We start from the raw sequence: 16890 nt of genomic DNA on the forward strand, positions 1-16890 counted from the left end.
TATGTTCCTCTTCAAAATAGATAGTAATCTCTCTTTTCATCACATTTCTCCCAAGGTGTGTGTTGAAAAGCATGACTGGGGCTTATCAGTGTTCGAATTAGAGGATAATTCTTCTGCTGCCCTCACCACAGAATATGGGACCTCTAAATCCTTTTTTTTTTTGTATTCGCCAGTAATTCGATATTTTTGCGTACATCTGCTGCGAATGAATAGAGGTCGATGCTGCGAGCCATGTTAGGGACATCCTTAACTGCTATGCGTAAATTTTATTGTTTTGTTGTTTACAAAAGATGCTAAAGATGGTAAAATCAGAGTTCAAGCTGACCTTAGCACAAAACCAATATGTTGTCTGTTTGTTGAGCAAGTAATGATGGTACAACACTGTTATTCGGGGGCTCCTTTGGTTTGCCACCTTTTTTTTAAAGCGAGAGAGGCATCTTCCCCACTTCACCGAAATCGTTAAAATACACACATGCTGTAAAAAAGATGCATACAGGACATACACTCACACACGGAAACAAAACAAATAATAAAATAGACTCAGATTCTATGGTTTTCCTTTTTATCTTTTTCATATCAAGCAAGGTACCGTTTAGCCTCACGTCGAAGCATAGGCTTTAGGTAAGTCCTTTCCTCTCCATGTAGTTGGTAACTAAACAGCACACAAGTAGAATTTGGCTGGCCCTAAGCCCTAGCCCCTGGCCTACCAGGGGCCCCGCCGGTCCCCTCCTCACTCTCTCATGGTTGCAGTCATTTAGCTGGTGGCAGTCCAGTTCCCCCGCCAGCTCCAGGGGCCCCGGCAGCCTCATGCCCGTCTTTCTGGTCGAGCCAACACCAGCACTTTCCCCGCTGCTGCCGTCACGTGCTGGCTGGGCACTGTTAGACACACGGAAACAAGACAGGTATCAGTCACAAGCCAAATTATAATACTAGTTTATTTACTATTTGACAAAAACAGAATCATTTCAAACCTTGATTACATTGTGATACGGATCACATACGCCTCTCTATGTATGCATTGGGAATACCTGGGAACAGATTTCCTAATTAAAATCTCTTTGAGCTGATTTCCTGGTGATTCTATAGTATTTTATGTCCAACAAACGAAATATATATTTTTGTCTCAGAAAACTTCAGCACAACATGGAGCTTGAGGAGACCAGTGGAATTAGTCGTAAATCTGTTAAGCTATCATTCCGGTCCTTCCACTCCTGTCATGCTAATCTTTGGCATATGACACAGAGAACAAGGAGTGGAACGTTAGCTAAACAGACTGGTCCCAGGCTAGTGCGGCCATGTACAGTTGAAGTCAGAAGTTTACATACACCTTAGCCAAATACATTTAAACTCAGTTTTTCACAATTCCTGACATTTAATCCTAGTAAAATTCCCTGTCTTATGTCAGTTAGGATCACCACTTTATTTTAAGAATGTGAAATGTCAGAATAATAGAAATAATATTTATTTCAGCTTTTATTTTCTTTCATCACATTCCCAGTGGGTCAGAAGTTACATACACTCAATTAGTATTTTGGTAGCATTGCCTTTAAATTGTTTAACCTGGGTCAAACTTTTTTGGGTAGCCTTCCACAAGCTTCCCTCAATAAGTTGGGTTAATTTTGGACCATTCCTCCTGACAGAGCTGGTGTAAACTGGAGTCAGGTTTGTAGGCCTCCTTGCTCGCACACACTTTTCAGTTCTGCCCACAAATTTTCTATGGGATTGAGGTCAGGGCTTTGTGATGGCCACTCCCAATACCCTTGACTTTGTTGTCCTTAAGCAATTTTGCCAACAACTTTAGAAGTTTGCTTGGGGTCATTGTCCAATTGGAAGACCCATTTGCGACCAAGCTTAAACTTCCTGACTGATGTCTGAATTTTGCTTCATATATCCAACAATCTTCCTCCCTCATGATGCCATCTATTTTTGTGAGGTGCACCAGTCCTCCTGCAGCAAAGCACCCCCACAACATGATGCTGCCACCCCCATGCTTCACGGTTGGGATGGTGTCTTAGGCTTGCCAGCCTCCCCCTTTTCCTCCAAACATAACGATAGTCATTATAGACAAAAAGTTATATTTTTCTTTCATCAGACCAGTGGACATTTCTCCAAAAAGTACGATCTTTGTCCCCATGTGCAGTTGCAAACCGTCGTCTGGCTTTTTTATGGCGGTTTTGGAGCAGTGGCTTCTTCCTTGCTGAGCGGCCTTTCAGGTTTGTTTATATAGGACTCGTTTACTGTGGATATAGATACTTTTGTACCTGTTTCCTCCAGCATCTTCACAAGGTCCTTTGCTGTTGTTCTGGATTGATTTGCACTTTTCGCACCATCTCTAGAAGACAGAGCGCGTCTCCTTCCTGAGCGGTATGACGGCTGCGTGGTCCCATGGTGTTTATACTTGCGTACTATTGTTTGTACAGATGATGTGGTACCTTCAGGTGTTTGTGAAATTGCTCCCAAGGATGAACCAGACTTGTGGAGGTCTACAATGTTTTTTTCTGAAGTCTTGGCTGATTTCTTTTGATTTTCCCATGATGTCAAGCAAAGAGGCACTGAGTTTTGAAGGTAGGTCTTGAAATACATCCACAGGTACACCTCCAATTGAATCAAATTGTCACGATCGTCTTCGGGTGAAAAGAGAGGACCAAGGCGCAGCGTGATATAAATACATATTTGTATTTATTTAAGAAAGACGAAGAACACTACACAAACTATACAAAACAACAAACCGACGACCATGAAGCTATACAAGACAAATAAGTGCAGACACTGGCAACTTACACATAGACAATTACCCACAACCTACCTAATGACTATGGCTGCCTAAATATGGCTCCCAATCAGAGACAACGATAGACAGCTGTCTCTAATTGAGAACCAATTCTAGGCAACCATAGACTTACATAAACACCTACACTGAAACACAACCCCATGAACTCTACAAAAAAAAAACTAGACAATACAAACACCCTAGACGAGACAAACACACACAAAACATCCCCCATGTCACACCCTGACCTAACTAAAATAATACAGAAAACAAGATAACTAAGGCCAGGCGTGACACAAATGATGTCAATTACCCTATCAGAAGCTTCTAAGCCATAACATCAATGTCTGGAATTTTCCATGCTGTGTTAAAGGCTGGGTAAACTAAGTGTATGTAAACTGACCCACTGGAATTGTGATACAGTGAATTATAAGTGAAATCATCTGTCTGTAAACAATTGTTGGAAAAATTACTTGTGTCATGCACAAAGTAGATGTCCTAACCGACTTGCAAAACTATAGTTTGTTACAAAAAATTTGTGGAGTGGTTGAAAATGAGTTTTAATGACTCCGACTTCAACTTTAGATGTTTGGAATGACGCCCATGTATGCTCATATACGTCCATGTAGGTATCTGGAAATGGCAACAAAGCCCTTTGTTGTTGGTTTCAGTGAACACCTGGGTTACGTTTCATGAGATGACCATTAAATGTTGATGGCTGCAAATAACGAATAGGTTACATGCCTTTTGTTAACCTGACTGCTAAACTCATGAATTTTGATCTGTAAAATAGTCATTGAAAACACCTGTTAGACACAAGAAACAAGACAGGTATCAGTCACAGCACAATGGCTCTTATTGCATGATAAGCATATGATAGAGATAAATGGCATCAGGTATGGTGCCCAAATACATTCAGCCGTGGACCGATTTTTCTTCTGAAAGGATGCGCGGCGGGGTGGAACCATAGTTATAAATAATTTGTACACTGGCAAAATTGCCCGCAAAAATCTCAAACAGATATACTTTTTGACAAAAACAGAATAATTTCAAACCTTGATTACATTGTGATACGATCACATATTTCCTAAATTAAATTCYCTTTGAGCTGATTTCCTGGTGATTCTATAGTATTTTATGTGCAACAACRAAATATATATTTTTGGCTCAGAAAACTTGGCTCAGAAAACCACAGGAACTCTGACATAAGGTATTGCAGTTTCTTAATAGCACTTAGGGCCCTTAAAGCTGGATTACTTAATGGTGAAAGATCCACGTCCGTTTGTGATATTACAACAACAAAGAAGTTACTGCAAACAACAAACACTTTTTGTCATCCTCGGACATCATTGCACGCACGATAGAAGAGAGCAATATGTACTGCAATMATTTTTTTACCATGCTGCACGACTCTCCTCAGCTCWGAAACAAAAACAATAACAACGGTGGTACGGCGGCCAGTGGCGATGTTTCCCCCTACTGCGGATTCCATCTTTAAGGTACCTTAAAATTCAAACCTGAGGTACCTTAAAAATCAAACCACTGTTATATTTGACATTGTTCCCTTAGTTAATAACTTTCTCTCAAGCCCCTCATTCTCACCAGTGTGAATATGAATCAATTGAATAGAAACTCAAAGTTGTATGAATCATAACCACTGAGTGATAAGTTTCTGTACATAACCTTGGGTGGTTTTGAAACACCCCATCAGCTTGGCTCAACTTTYCTATTGAGATTCCTCCTGTGCAATGAAAAGATGCCAGATGACCTCTCATAACCTTAGTTATGCTCACAAAGGGTGCCGTAAAGTTCTACCACAATGCAATTATAGATAAACAGTAAACAGATGCCTTTTACACACTATACCGAGCAGACGAGGGTACTTTAACTGTGTTACACAATCAAGCCTAACCCCAGACTCTGATGCCCTTGGCAKGGTAAGCCTTTTATCACTGACTGACTCTGCTACGCCTGTTGCTTTGTAGCGTTTTCAGCTCTACAGAGCAACAAGCCTTATCTAGCTCCATGTTCTCAGATTCGTCCCAGTCTTATCTACAAAGTCGCCCATTTCAGACATAGCAAGAAATAATTGCTTCGAAAAGCTAATGACATCTATCACAGCAATGAAGCGATTACTGTCAACCATTTTAGGTTAACCAATGTGTTGTGTGTAGACGGTTCAGCGCGAATTTTCTTTGATAAATCACTGCTTGTCTGTAGATGTAGAGTCTTGGCAGGAGAAAATGCTCACATAAAACAATGCTGTTACACAGACATTTTGTGTTTTGGCTAATAGAGCCGTGACAATGTTAGAGGGGATTGTTTGCGTGGTGTGTTCTTATGTGCCTGTCTGATACCAGACCGAGTGAATGATAGATGATCGGATCTCGCTTGCTAAAGACCTTCTCCACAGACTACCTGGATAAATGTCTGCATCCAAAATGGCACGATATTCCTTATAGTGGTCTACTTTTTTGGTAGTGCCCAATATGGCTCTGGTTAAAAGTAGTGCACTGTATAAGGAATAAATAAGGTGCCATTTCGGAGTATGTCAAGGAGTACTTCCTGAATAATATAGATATTATTAATATATGATAACAGTGGGATAATGACTACTTGTCAGTCGACAAACCTGCTTGGCATGGAAGTCTCCGTTCTTGTCACAGTTGGGTATGGGGATGCTGTAGAGATCCTCGTGAGTGCGAGTGTTGGACACCAGTCGGTCCAGCGCTCTCTGCAGCTCAGCACGACATGGAGCCTGAGGAAAACCAGTGGAATTAGTCGTAAATCTGTTCAGCTATCATTCCACTCCTTGCCACTCCTGTCATGTTAATCTTTGGCATATGACACGGAGAATAAGGAGTGGAAGGTTATCTAAACAGACTGGTACCCAGGCTAGTGCGGCCCATGTAGATGTTTGGAAATGTACGCCTATGTATGTGTAACAGTATTACTTTAATCCGTCCCCTCGCACCGACCCGGGCGCGAACCAGGGACCCTCTGCACACATCAACAACTGACACCCACRAAGCATCGTTACCCATCGCTCCACAAAAGCCGCGGCCCTTGCAGAGCAAGGGGAACCACTACTTCAAGGTCTCAAAGCGAGTGACGTAACCGATTGAAACGCTATTAGCGAGCACCACCGCTAACTAGCTAGCTATTTCACATCCGTTACATATGCTCATATACGTCCATGTAGGTATCTGGAAATGGCAAAGAGTTTTTATACTACCCTTTGTTGTTGGTTTCAGTGAACACCTGGKTTACGTTTCATGAGATGACCATTAAATGTTGAGTGCTGCAAATAACGAATAGGTTACATGCCGTTTGTAACCTGACTGCTAAACTCATGGATTTTGATCTGTAAAATAGTCATTGAAAACACCTGTTAGACTTGTGTCGGTCTAGTAACTAGACTCAACTAGACTAGTTGAAAGTTATGGGGCGACATTATTTTTTACATCCAGCACCTGCTCAAATACTTTAAATGTGCGTATGTAATGTTTTCCTATAGGTCATCTTTATGTGTAATCTTTTCTTATACGGAGGTGAACAGTGGTTGGTGCGCTCACCAGGGCAGCCTTTGGRTCCTCCCTGGCGTTATTGCTTCTCTGATTGGTGGATTTGGCGGGGTGGCGGGCCAGGGTCTTCTGGATGCAGCGCTTGTCCTGGGGACTGCAGCGGATGTTGCTGTTATTGGGGTGCTCAGGGATGATCTCATCCTGTCTGTCAATCGCTGTGGGACACAAGAGTTAACATTGAGTCACAGCACTACAAGTCACAGACYTTTTATTTAAACCTTTATTTATCCAGTAAGTCCTATCAATGTCAAGAGACCTCTTTTACAAGGGTAACCTCTARAGCTACAACCTACACAACACATGAAAGACTCGCAATCCCAACCCGTACAAAGTCGCAAATCATACGTGTCACAACACAAGAGTTAAAACAATAGACCATGCCATTTGACAGGCTTCTCTGTAAATTACACTGCCTCTCAGAGGCTTTACGCAATTTGTTGATTGCATGAAAATTTATAATTTAATGTACCTAATTTACAGCATATTACTGATCTGACCCAACGCAAATGTTGTCATACCAACACAGAGCTATCTTTCCATTAATATGTGTATGGGACCAATAACATTTGATTTGATGAAAACACAATAACACAATGGGGAATTGTAGGCTAAGAACCGGRCTTAGCATCAAGGACAAACAGTGGTGTTTCCACTCAGGGGGGTAAAGTACAGTAATCTCAATTTGGACCTCAGCTCTCTTGGTCTTCCTTTAACCACTGGCACCATACTTCTGCAAAGGAGAGCTATTGATGCATTTGAAATGACTACCCCCTCTCTCCTCACTGCCTGCCTACCCATTGTGGCCTGTGCCACATTTACCTTGCAACAATCCTCCAGTTCTTTGGCCCTGCAGGCAGCCAGCTGTTTCCTAAGGAAACTGTCGTCGTCGTCCCCCCCCCCTCCACCTCCCCTACAGCAAAAGAAACCCTCGCTGTGCCAGATGGAGATTGGAAGAGGGTATTTTGCAGTGTCACAAGATGCCGGTGGGCAAAGGTATGGAGTGTGGAAAGATTTACAGCTGTTTTGTTCTGGCTTAACTGTTCACCTGTGGCCTTTGCAGGGTTGGTTGGTAACCCAAACAACTTTTTCTCCCACCAACTGTTCTTTGCTGTTCTGCTTGTGACCTGTGGCATTTCATGGGTTGGCACTGCAACCATAGCACCCAGAGCCTGGGCTTTAGTGCTGCCTTGGGCTTTGTCTGTCAGATCACTGGAAAGATCAAAGCTCKAATGGCGTCTCACGTCAGTGTGGCATAATACCAGTTGCTTCTGGGATCCTACTTTCTCTCATAGTCAGATCTTCTGCATTGCCCTCTCTGACCTTTCCACGTTTTCCAAGGGAATTCACTCTGTAATTAGGATTAAATAGCAATTAGCTTTCAACAGGTTTTGTTGTGAAGTTATTTTTGTTATTGAACAACTCATGAGGTAAGGTGACCTTTTTCTGTTTCAGACTTGGGGTAAARGGCTTTGCCATTAGCTATTCTAGTCATATTTTAGTAATGAGACGGGAGGTTTACATTTCTATACCGTACCTCTCTACGTGAGGTTGAGGTGAGGGAGTTGCTCTGAAATTGATTGACAGGCTGTGCTCTGCTGACTGGGGGTTTGTATATTTCTGTTGGCCTTACTCATCAGCACTTTTTGCCAGACCCAGTACAACTTCAGCTGTTTTCCCGTCTCCTCATAAGTTGTTCTTTCCCTCTTTTGCCATTTAGCGGTTTGACGAATCCATRCTCTTTTGGAGTGCCATTTCATACAAGCCCAAAGTTATTTAAAAGTGGGTCAGKGGTGCCATGTCCTGTTTGCTGCCACCTCTGTTCTCCGGGGAGGAAGCTGCTGCTTCATTGTGTGGTTTCGGGTGGATTGTATCAACATCTCAGTTTCAAACACRGGCAGGCTAAGGCACAAGGCAGGCTGCAATGATGAGGAATAGAAAAGGTGGGACGCACTCCAGGAAAAAATCCAAGTATAATCTTCTTTTAATTCAAAATTATAATGTTAAACAAACAGAAAAAAAATCCAGGGCCAACCATTTCAGCTAGATTCCTTTGTCAAGAGTTATGATGAAGAACACAGGTATGGACAGTGTGCAGTATGCACTCGCATCCAACCCCAGCCACAGGTGCATAGCCAAGATAAAGAAAGACTCGATTTTACGACTGTTCTGATAAAGGTTCTATCATTTCCCTCTGTTTTGACAGCGTTTAAAAACCAAAGGCCATGAACATGTCAACAGGGAGGTTCATGTAAAGTTAATGTGTGTTCAAGAGCCCGCTGGATCCCTCAAACCATCGTCATCTTCCATCATATGATTGAATTAGTGCAGACTAGTCTACAACCGACCGAGTTGCGAACCATTTTTCAGTCATTTTCTCYGACTTAGCYTTCCTCCAGTGAGGTGTTTGCCAGGGAATGTTGGTGGTGTGTTCCCACTCCCAGCCCACAGATGTTCAGAGAGTGGSATGGAACTCCAATGTTYCAGTTGCAGCTGTCACTGGGAGTCTGGATGGAGCATGTGTACTGGTCTCAACACTGTCCTGGGGGACATGTCTTGCTCCGTAGGCTGGACTTTGTTACACTATATAGCAATATAGTATGTCAGCTAGCGAGATGCTTATCGTCAGCCGTCATTGCGTCAGTGGACATCTGGGTGAGGAGACAGTGGGCGTTTGGCACGCTTAAATGTAAATAGTGCACGTTTGACACAACTTGTCTCCCACATGCATATCCTATGTCAACTCATTGCTCTATATGTAWGCTGGCATTAGCAAGAATGTGTACAATCTGTTTAACTAAAGTGTTACCCTCCACTTTTGGGGGGGTATTTTAAGCTTATTGGTCCATAGTGCTTTGTGTGGCATATTTCTATACTGTAAAATAATACATGTGGACATTATTACAATAAAAAGGGTAGTGCTCAACTACCCTTCACTTTTTTTTTTTTCAACTTTCATTTGACTTCTCTGCTTAAACCATGTAGCAGCCATAAATAGAGGTAGGTACCCCACAAAAGTGGGCCAAAATGAATTATCCATGAAATAACAACTGAACCATAATCACTGGTTGGTTGGGGTTGTTTTTGCTCATCCACAGTAAGAATATCCCACAAAACAGGATCACGCACCAAAATACAACAACATAAAACAYTACAGCAACACACTRCTCGTGCCAATAGCAACATTGTTCGTAGTGATTAAGCACATTTTGATTGCAGTATATTTGAGGCTCTAGTGTGCAAACCGTGCGTAAATACATAACAACAGGCTCAATTCAAAATTAATGAACGCCTGTTCAAACAATGCACCATTGGCTGAATCCCCTGCCAGATGTTTGTAATATAAGTGTTTGCATTGGATGTTTCGAAACAAAGCATGATGGGAGCGGTTGCTGTTTAATACGTTCACACATGAACTCACACAGTTCGAGGGACTTTGATTTCACYGTGCTCCGAAAGATTAGGCGTATTTGAATTTGACGGCCAGCTAGCGAGCGCTCACCATCGCTCTGTGTTGTTACTCAGCGTCAGTTGGTTTGCTTGTGTATCTCTGTCTCCGCAGCTCCAACACCAGGAGGGGGTCCTAAATCCATGGTTCCATGGAGGGATCAATTAGCTAATCACATTTACTGAGTTCTGCTGCAGAAGGCCCAGCTGTACAAATGGGATAAATACCCAAAGTAAGCAAATAATGAYCAAAACATGCCATCAGGGACATCTGCAATTGGTTTCCCCAACATATCCTCATTGGCCAMAGAGAAATGATTGAATCAGTTTCATAATTCCAGTGAGCACACAGACAAGTGTTTTCCTCACATCGTAAGAGTTGTGGATGGTTGACAAGAACAGATGGTCGACTAGAAGTGCCACTGATAGGCCTTCCTAAAATGCAGATACATACTGTGCATCAGACACRTGGAGCTCCTTTAAGCTTATCACCAGCGTGAATGGCATTCGCAACACCTTATTTCAGTAATGACATTTCCATTGACATCTGTATCTGCTTGTAAATACTACACATGCYCAAGTTTAAAAGGTTCGTGAAGCATTTGAATATGACACCAAAGGAGACCCAGTCGGAATGTTTGAATGGATTCCAAGCCCTCATAATGATTTCTAAGAATTAGAATTGAGAGAGCGTTTCTAAGAATCAGTTATTAAGGAAGGAGGACATGACAAGATGCAGACTGTACTCCAGTACTTACAGTTGCTATGGAAATTGAGTTTACGAATACTGCAGCTTTGAACTTGAAGGAAAGTAAAAGTACAGTAGATGTATTCCTCAGATTTAAATGGTCTGTGCGTCGGTCCATGGAAATGGCAGGCTAGCTTTGGGAAATGTTTATTGACAGAACCTATGAAAATGTTATATTCTGAGTATTGACCGTTTCATTTGGGATATGAGGCAACGTCTCAGTCTCTGGGACTGCTGCTTGATGGTAGCATTTCATCTGTACACATACTGTCAATTCAGGATCAGTCATACACCTTCCCCCTACGGTGTCCTTTTCTTTGGGAATCCGTTCCATTTTTTAAAAACCCTCTTCTATTTTTATCAGACATGTTCACTGTTGCTAGGTCTGGGGCAGTGCGGGAAGCGTCTCAAGGAGATGTACCCCTCGGTTTAATAATGGATAAACCCGGCAAATGTGCCACAAAGGAACTCGTATACTTGTGGCTTGGGTTTTTCTCTTCCTCCCTCTCTCTTCCTCTCTCTCTGTTCTCTCTCTCTTTCCCTTTTCTTCCTGTCTCTCTGGTGCATGGGGTTTCAAAGGCGCTGCACCGAAGTGTTGATGTAAGACTTATTGAGTAGGGCTACGTTGGGGGGTACTTTCCTTCATGACAGGACCCAGGGGGGGTCAACCAAAGCTCAACACTGGGATAGTGGGATTCCAGAACACTGAAAACAAAACATCCAAACATTTCGACACCATTTAGCATTTCATCAATCGCTGACACCCCCTATCTTGTTGAGAGAGTTTACGAGAACTCCCAAACCGCTGAACATTCACACTTTAGCCCACTTCTGCTTCAGCGCTGCTCGCCTCAAACAGACAACACAATGGTGTGGATGTCGAAGTCAGTCAGTAAACAATGTTTAGGGAAAAACATTCAGCTAGATTAAGCAATGCAGAGGACAGTACGAAGCCAAAACCAAGACAGTCAACCTTTTATCATGCACTAAACAGCTTTCCCCCTCTCTCTGATTCCGTTTAGTCACGCTATGTGCTGGCCTAACCTAGGCTGGCCTCGCACAGAGCAGAAGGCTCTCATTTCTGCTCTGGCAGCAAGCGTGCCGATGAGCTCATCCTAGCAGAGCTGGACGGTGGGCGATGCGCTCCGGGGCAGGGGGGGAGAGGAGCAGCAACTCACCCAGGCCCAGGCKGAAACTGATGCAGCAGTGCTGGAGACGACTGGAGACTTGAGTCTCTGGAAGTGCATCCAAAATGGCACCCTATTCTCCCTAAAGCAGAGCACTACTTTTGACCAGAGCCCTGAGAATAGGGTGCCATGTCAGACGAAGCCTGGAAGTTGAGGGCTGTTCAAGTCTGTCCAAAGTCTTGCCTTGCTGTGCTGCTTGGAACTGGGAAATAGTTCACCTTCATTACCGATAACCGTTGGAGGTCCCGGCAGCAGCGGTGCTGGTGGAACAAGCGATGTTGGAACAATCAGTGTGGATGAGATCTGGAACAAATGAGTGAATTGCTTCGTTCGTGGTGCGTTTTTACGATSGCTACTAAACTTCTTTGGCATAATGGAAATCGCCACCGTGAAAAACTGCCTACGAGTTCCCCCTGCTTTGGAAGGGGAGAGAAGAAGAATTAAAAAGCAGGAACAGTTTCATCTGCTGCAATCTGAAGAATACCATGGAACAGGAATAGCAGATAAGCCATACAGTATTAKCTGTTAAAGTGGAACCAGACCTCTGCTGCTGCAGTAGGAAGAAGAATGTGACTACCGTGAGAGGAAAAAGACAGGAGTTGTATCAAGATGTCTGCAGAGGGAAGTGAACAAGACATCTCCAGTAAAAGAGGAGTCAGTCAGTCAGACATCTGCAGTGCCAGTGAAGAGGAGGAGGAGGAATGGGGCCATGAAGAGAGTGAGAATGAATTACTGATTGCAGAGAGCTCTAATAGCCTAAGACTGGCCGCACTCCATTACAGAGTAATTTCATACAGGCAGACAGGCAGCTTTTATTACCTCCTCTTGTCACACACACACACACACACACACACACACACACACACACACACACACACACACACACACACACACACACACACACACAGTTCCCTGCAATACAACACGCATGACCACGTATTAACATGCTGAGATCGATAACAGGATACACACAGAGATGGTCATACATTCATACATATGGTGCATACGCCCACATACAGTATACTGCAGCCTCATCAATACACAAACACGTGCACTCACAAATATATACAAATACACTTATAATGCATTCTCACACATTCACATTYAGTTCACACTCACACAGACACTACATGACCACAAGTATGTGGACACCTGCTCGTTTGAAATCTCATTCCAAAATCAAATATGGARTWGGTCCCCCCTTTGCTGCTATAACAGCCTCCACTCTTCTGGGAAGACTTTCCACTWGATGTTGGAACATTGCTGCAGGGACTTGCTTCCATTCAGCCACAAGACCATTAGTGAGGTCGGGCACTGATGTTGGGCGATTAGGCCTGGCTCGCAGTCAGCGTTCCAATTCATCCCAAAGGTGTTCAATGGGGTTGAGGTCAGGCCATTCAAGTTCTTCCACACCGATCTCAACAAACCATTTCTCTATGGATCTCACTTTGTGCAACAACGCGACTGAGCCGCGTCACAATAACAGCACTTACAGTTGACCAGGGCAGCTCTAGCAGGCCAGAAATTTGACGAACTGACTTGTTGGAAATGTGGCATCCTATGACATGCCCTGTTGAAAGTCACTGAGCTCTTCAGTAAGGCCATTCTACTGCTAATGTTTCCTATGGAGATTGCATGGCTGTGTGCTTGATTTTATACACCTGTCATCAACGGGTGTGGCTGAAATAGCCAAATCCACTAATTTGAAGGGGTGACATACTTTTGTATATATAGTGTACGTACACACACACACACACACACACACACACACACACACACACATATACACTGAACACACACGCAAAAACACATGCATACATATACAAACCCACACACATAGAGCACGGAAATTTGATCACGCTCTCCGATGTGAGTAAGACCTTGAAACAGGTCAACATTCACAAGGCCGCAGGGCCAGAYGGATTACCACAATSTGTACTCCGAGCATGCTCKGACCAATTGGCAAGTGTCTTCACTGACATTTTCAATCTCTCCCTGTCTGAGTCTGTAATACCAACATGTTTCAAGCAGACCACCATAGTCCCTGCGTCCAAGAACACTAAGGTAACCTGCCTAAATGACTACCGACCCGTAGCACTCACGCCTGTAGCCATGAAGTGCTTTGAAAGGCTTTTCATGGCTCACATCAACACCATTATCCCAATAACCATAGACCCACTCCAATTTGCATACCGCCCTAACAGATCCACAGATTATGCAATCTCTATTGCACTCCACACTGCCCTTTCCCACCTGGACAAAAATACCACCTATGTGAAAATGCTATTCATTGACTACAGCTCAGCGTTCAACACCATAGTGCCTCAAAGCTCATCACTAAGCTAAGGACCCTGGGACTAAACACCTCCCTCTGCAACTGGATCCTGGACCTCCTAACGGCCGCCCCCCAGGTGGTAAGGGTAGGTAACAACACATCCCACCACTGATCCTCAACACGGGGGCCCTCAGGGGTGCATGCTCAGTCCCCTCCTGTACTCCCTGTTCACTTATGACTGCATGGCCAGGCACGACTCCAACCACATCATTAAGTTTGGCGATGACACCACATCGGTAGGCCTGATCACCGACAACGACAAGAAAGCCTATAGGGAGGTGGTCAGAGACCTGGCCGGGTGGTGCCAGGACAACAACCTCTCCGTCAACGTGATCAAGACAAGAGGAGATGATGTGGACTACAGGAAAGAAGGACCGAGCATGCCCCATTTCATCGAGGGCTATGGTAAGCAGGTGAGAGCTTCAAGTTCTTTGTGTCCACATCACCAAACAAACTAACATGTCCAAGCACACCAAGACAGTCATGAAGAGGGACACAAACAAAACCTATTTCCCCTCAGGAGACTGAAAAGATTTGGCATGGGTCCTCAGATCCTCAAAAGGTTCTAAGCTGCACATCGAGAGCACCCTGACAGGTTGCATCAATCTCTGTATGGCAACTGCTCGGCCTCTGACCGCAAGGCACTACAGAGGGTAGTGCGTACGCCCAATACATCACTGTGGCCAAGCTTCCTGCCATCCAGACCTCTATACCAGGCGGTGTTAGAGGAAGGCCCTAAAATTGTCAAGACTCCAGCCACCCTAGTCATAGACTGTTCTATGACTAGGATGGCAGCTGTACTGGATGCAGTCTAGTACAAGAGCTCTAAACAGCTTCTACCCCAAGCCATAAGACTCCTGAACATCTAATCAATGGCTACCCGACTATTAGCTCTGCCCCCCCCCCCCACACCACACACACTTTACACTACTGCTACTCTCTGTTATTATCTATGCATAGTACTTTAATAACTCCACATTGTACTCGACTACCGAGCCCGCACACTGACTCTGTACCTGTACCTGTACTATATGGCCTCACTATTGTTCTTTTAATGCTGCTCTTTATTATTTTGTTACTTTATTTTTTTTTTTTATTTTTAACTGCATTGTTGGTTAGGGCTTTAAGTAAGCATTTCACTGTAAGGTCTGTTGTATTCTGCGCATGTGACAATACATTTGATTTGATACTTCCATACAACACACGCCCAGCCATACTATCCCCACAGTGCTTCTCTCTCTGACCGATAGCTTTTCTGCTCTGTCTAAGGCAGAAGGTGTCCTTTTACTGTGTACGGCCGGGCGCAAAACAGCGGGGGACTGTGTGCTCTCGGTCAGGCCATGCGTGAAGAGCTGGTGTGTGTGCTCTGGCCGAGGCTTAGCGGAGATTAGAGCAAACAAGCGCACATTGCCACACCCTCCCAGCTCAGGTAAGACAGGGAGCAGGAGAGAACACTCTGGCCCAGCCCCGGCACCCTGGCCCTCTTAACTGCGTATGGTCCAACCGGACCAGTATGATCCAACATGAGAGAGGGAGAGAGAGGAAGAGAGAGTGTGAGAGGATACCAACCATCCGCCAGGCTTGATTTTACAGTACTCATATTATATACAGTACTAACCTGGAAAACGACTGAGGCTATTGTTGAGGGTGTCCTAATTCTGGGTAGGCGTGCCATGCGCCACTAAGGTGTTGCGTACAGTAGCCTAAAATACAATATGGAGAGTGGACCGCAAACTGAAGAAAAGAAGGTGGGAATAATGCATCCCCATTTTTAACAGAGGGTGACCACCAGTGATTCCACCTGCAATACAGCCACATCAGTGGACAAGCGTTAAAGATACCGGTATCCCACAACCACCCTTCCTCTTGTCTCACCTGAGTTCTCTTCCACATCCTCTCGTCGGTGCACACTCCCTGGCCATGCATGAGCGAGTGGAGGGGCCTCTCCACGTTCCGCGGGTGGGTAGCAGCGGAGCCCCGTGCCCAGCGGGCGAGTAGACCCGCAGTGCACCCCTTGGCCAGGCGCAGGTGGGGCAGCAGCCGCAGCCCGCCTCCCTCACCGTCTCTTCGCAGCTGCCATCAGGCAGCTGCAGCTGGCCAGCCGCTCCTCAGACACACGGGCAGCGGATGGCCTCCTCCGTCAGACACAGGGTCGCCAGCGAAAGGGCCCCACCCCCCACAGGCCCCAGCAGGGCGGCGCTATAGCCCACCGCCACCTCGCACCATGGCAGTCCCGAAGGCGTGATCTCAAATCTTTGCTACCTCGATTCTCTTGCACTTTCCCGCAGTTCTTTGTTAGTATTCCTTCTGTTTCTCTGCTCTCTCACCCACAACTGTTAGGTCTTCTGCTTTAGTTTTGGAGGTAAGGAGGAGGAGGGAGGCGGTTGGAGGGTTTGGTCTTTGATGTTGCCCGCTGGTTGGTGTTCGGGTGGCAGGGGTTTTGGCAGGAGTTGGAACACAATGTCCCCGCTGTTTTACCTCCCTTTTTTAGGCTCGATTTCCTAGCCCTAGGATGTTTGGGAGGTTGGAAAAATGCAGGTAGATCAAAGAATGCTAAATATCTAGTCCTTGCTCTCCCATGCGACGAAAGTCTTTAATGTTCTGAGTCGCACAAAGTGGTTATTGTGGGGAGTAGAACAAAGTCTATTTAGGTGAGTCTTTGTCCCTTCAAGTAAATTCACACAGAGCCCATGAAGCCTCTTTATAGTGCAAAGAGAAAAGTCTGTGGTTTGCCAATGTCCAGGGTGAGGGAAGGGGCATCAAGTTTCTCAAGTCGAGTAGCAATTTCTCTCCATATGGGGTGATGCAATGGGTTGCTCCTG

General features: G+C 44.8%; 1 pseudogene; it reads right to left on the reverse strand.

Moving 5' to 3' along the window:
* Positions 1-730: 730 nt before the first annotated feature.
* LOC111964295 (insulin-like growth factor-binding protein 4) lies at positions 731-16631 on the reverse strand (annotated as a pseudogene).
* Positions 16632-16890: the final 259 nt, after the last annotated feature.

The sequence above is a fragment of the Salvelinus sp. IW2-2015 genome, linkage group LG1 (assembly GCF_002910315.2).
Source record: "Salvelinus sp. IW2-2015 linkage group LG1, ASM291031v2, whole genome shotgun sequence".
Lineage (NCBI taxonomy): Eukaryota > Metazoa > Chordata > Actinopteri > Salmoniformes > Salmonidae > Salvelinus > Salvelinus sp. IW2-2015.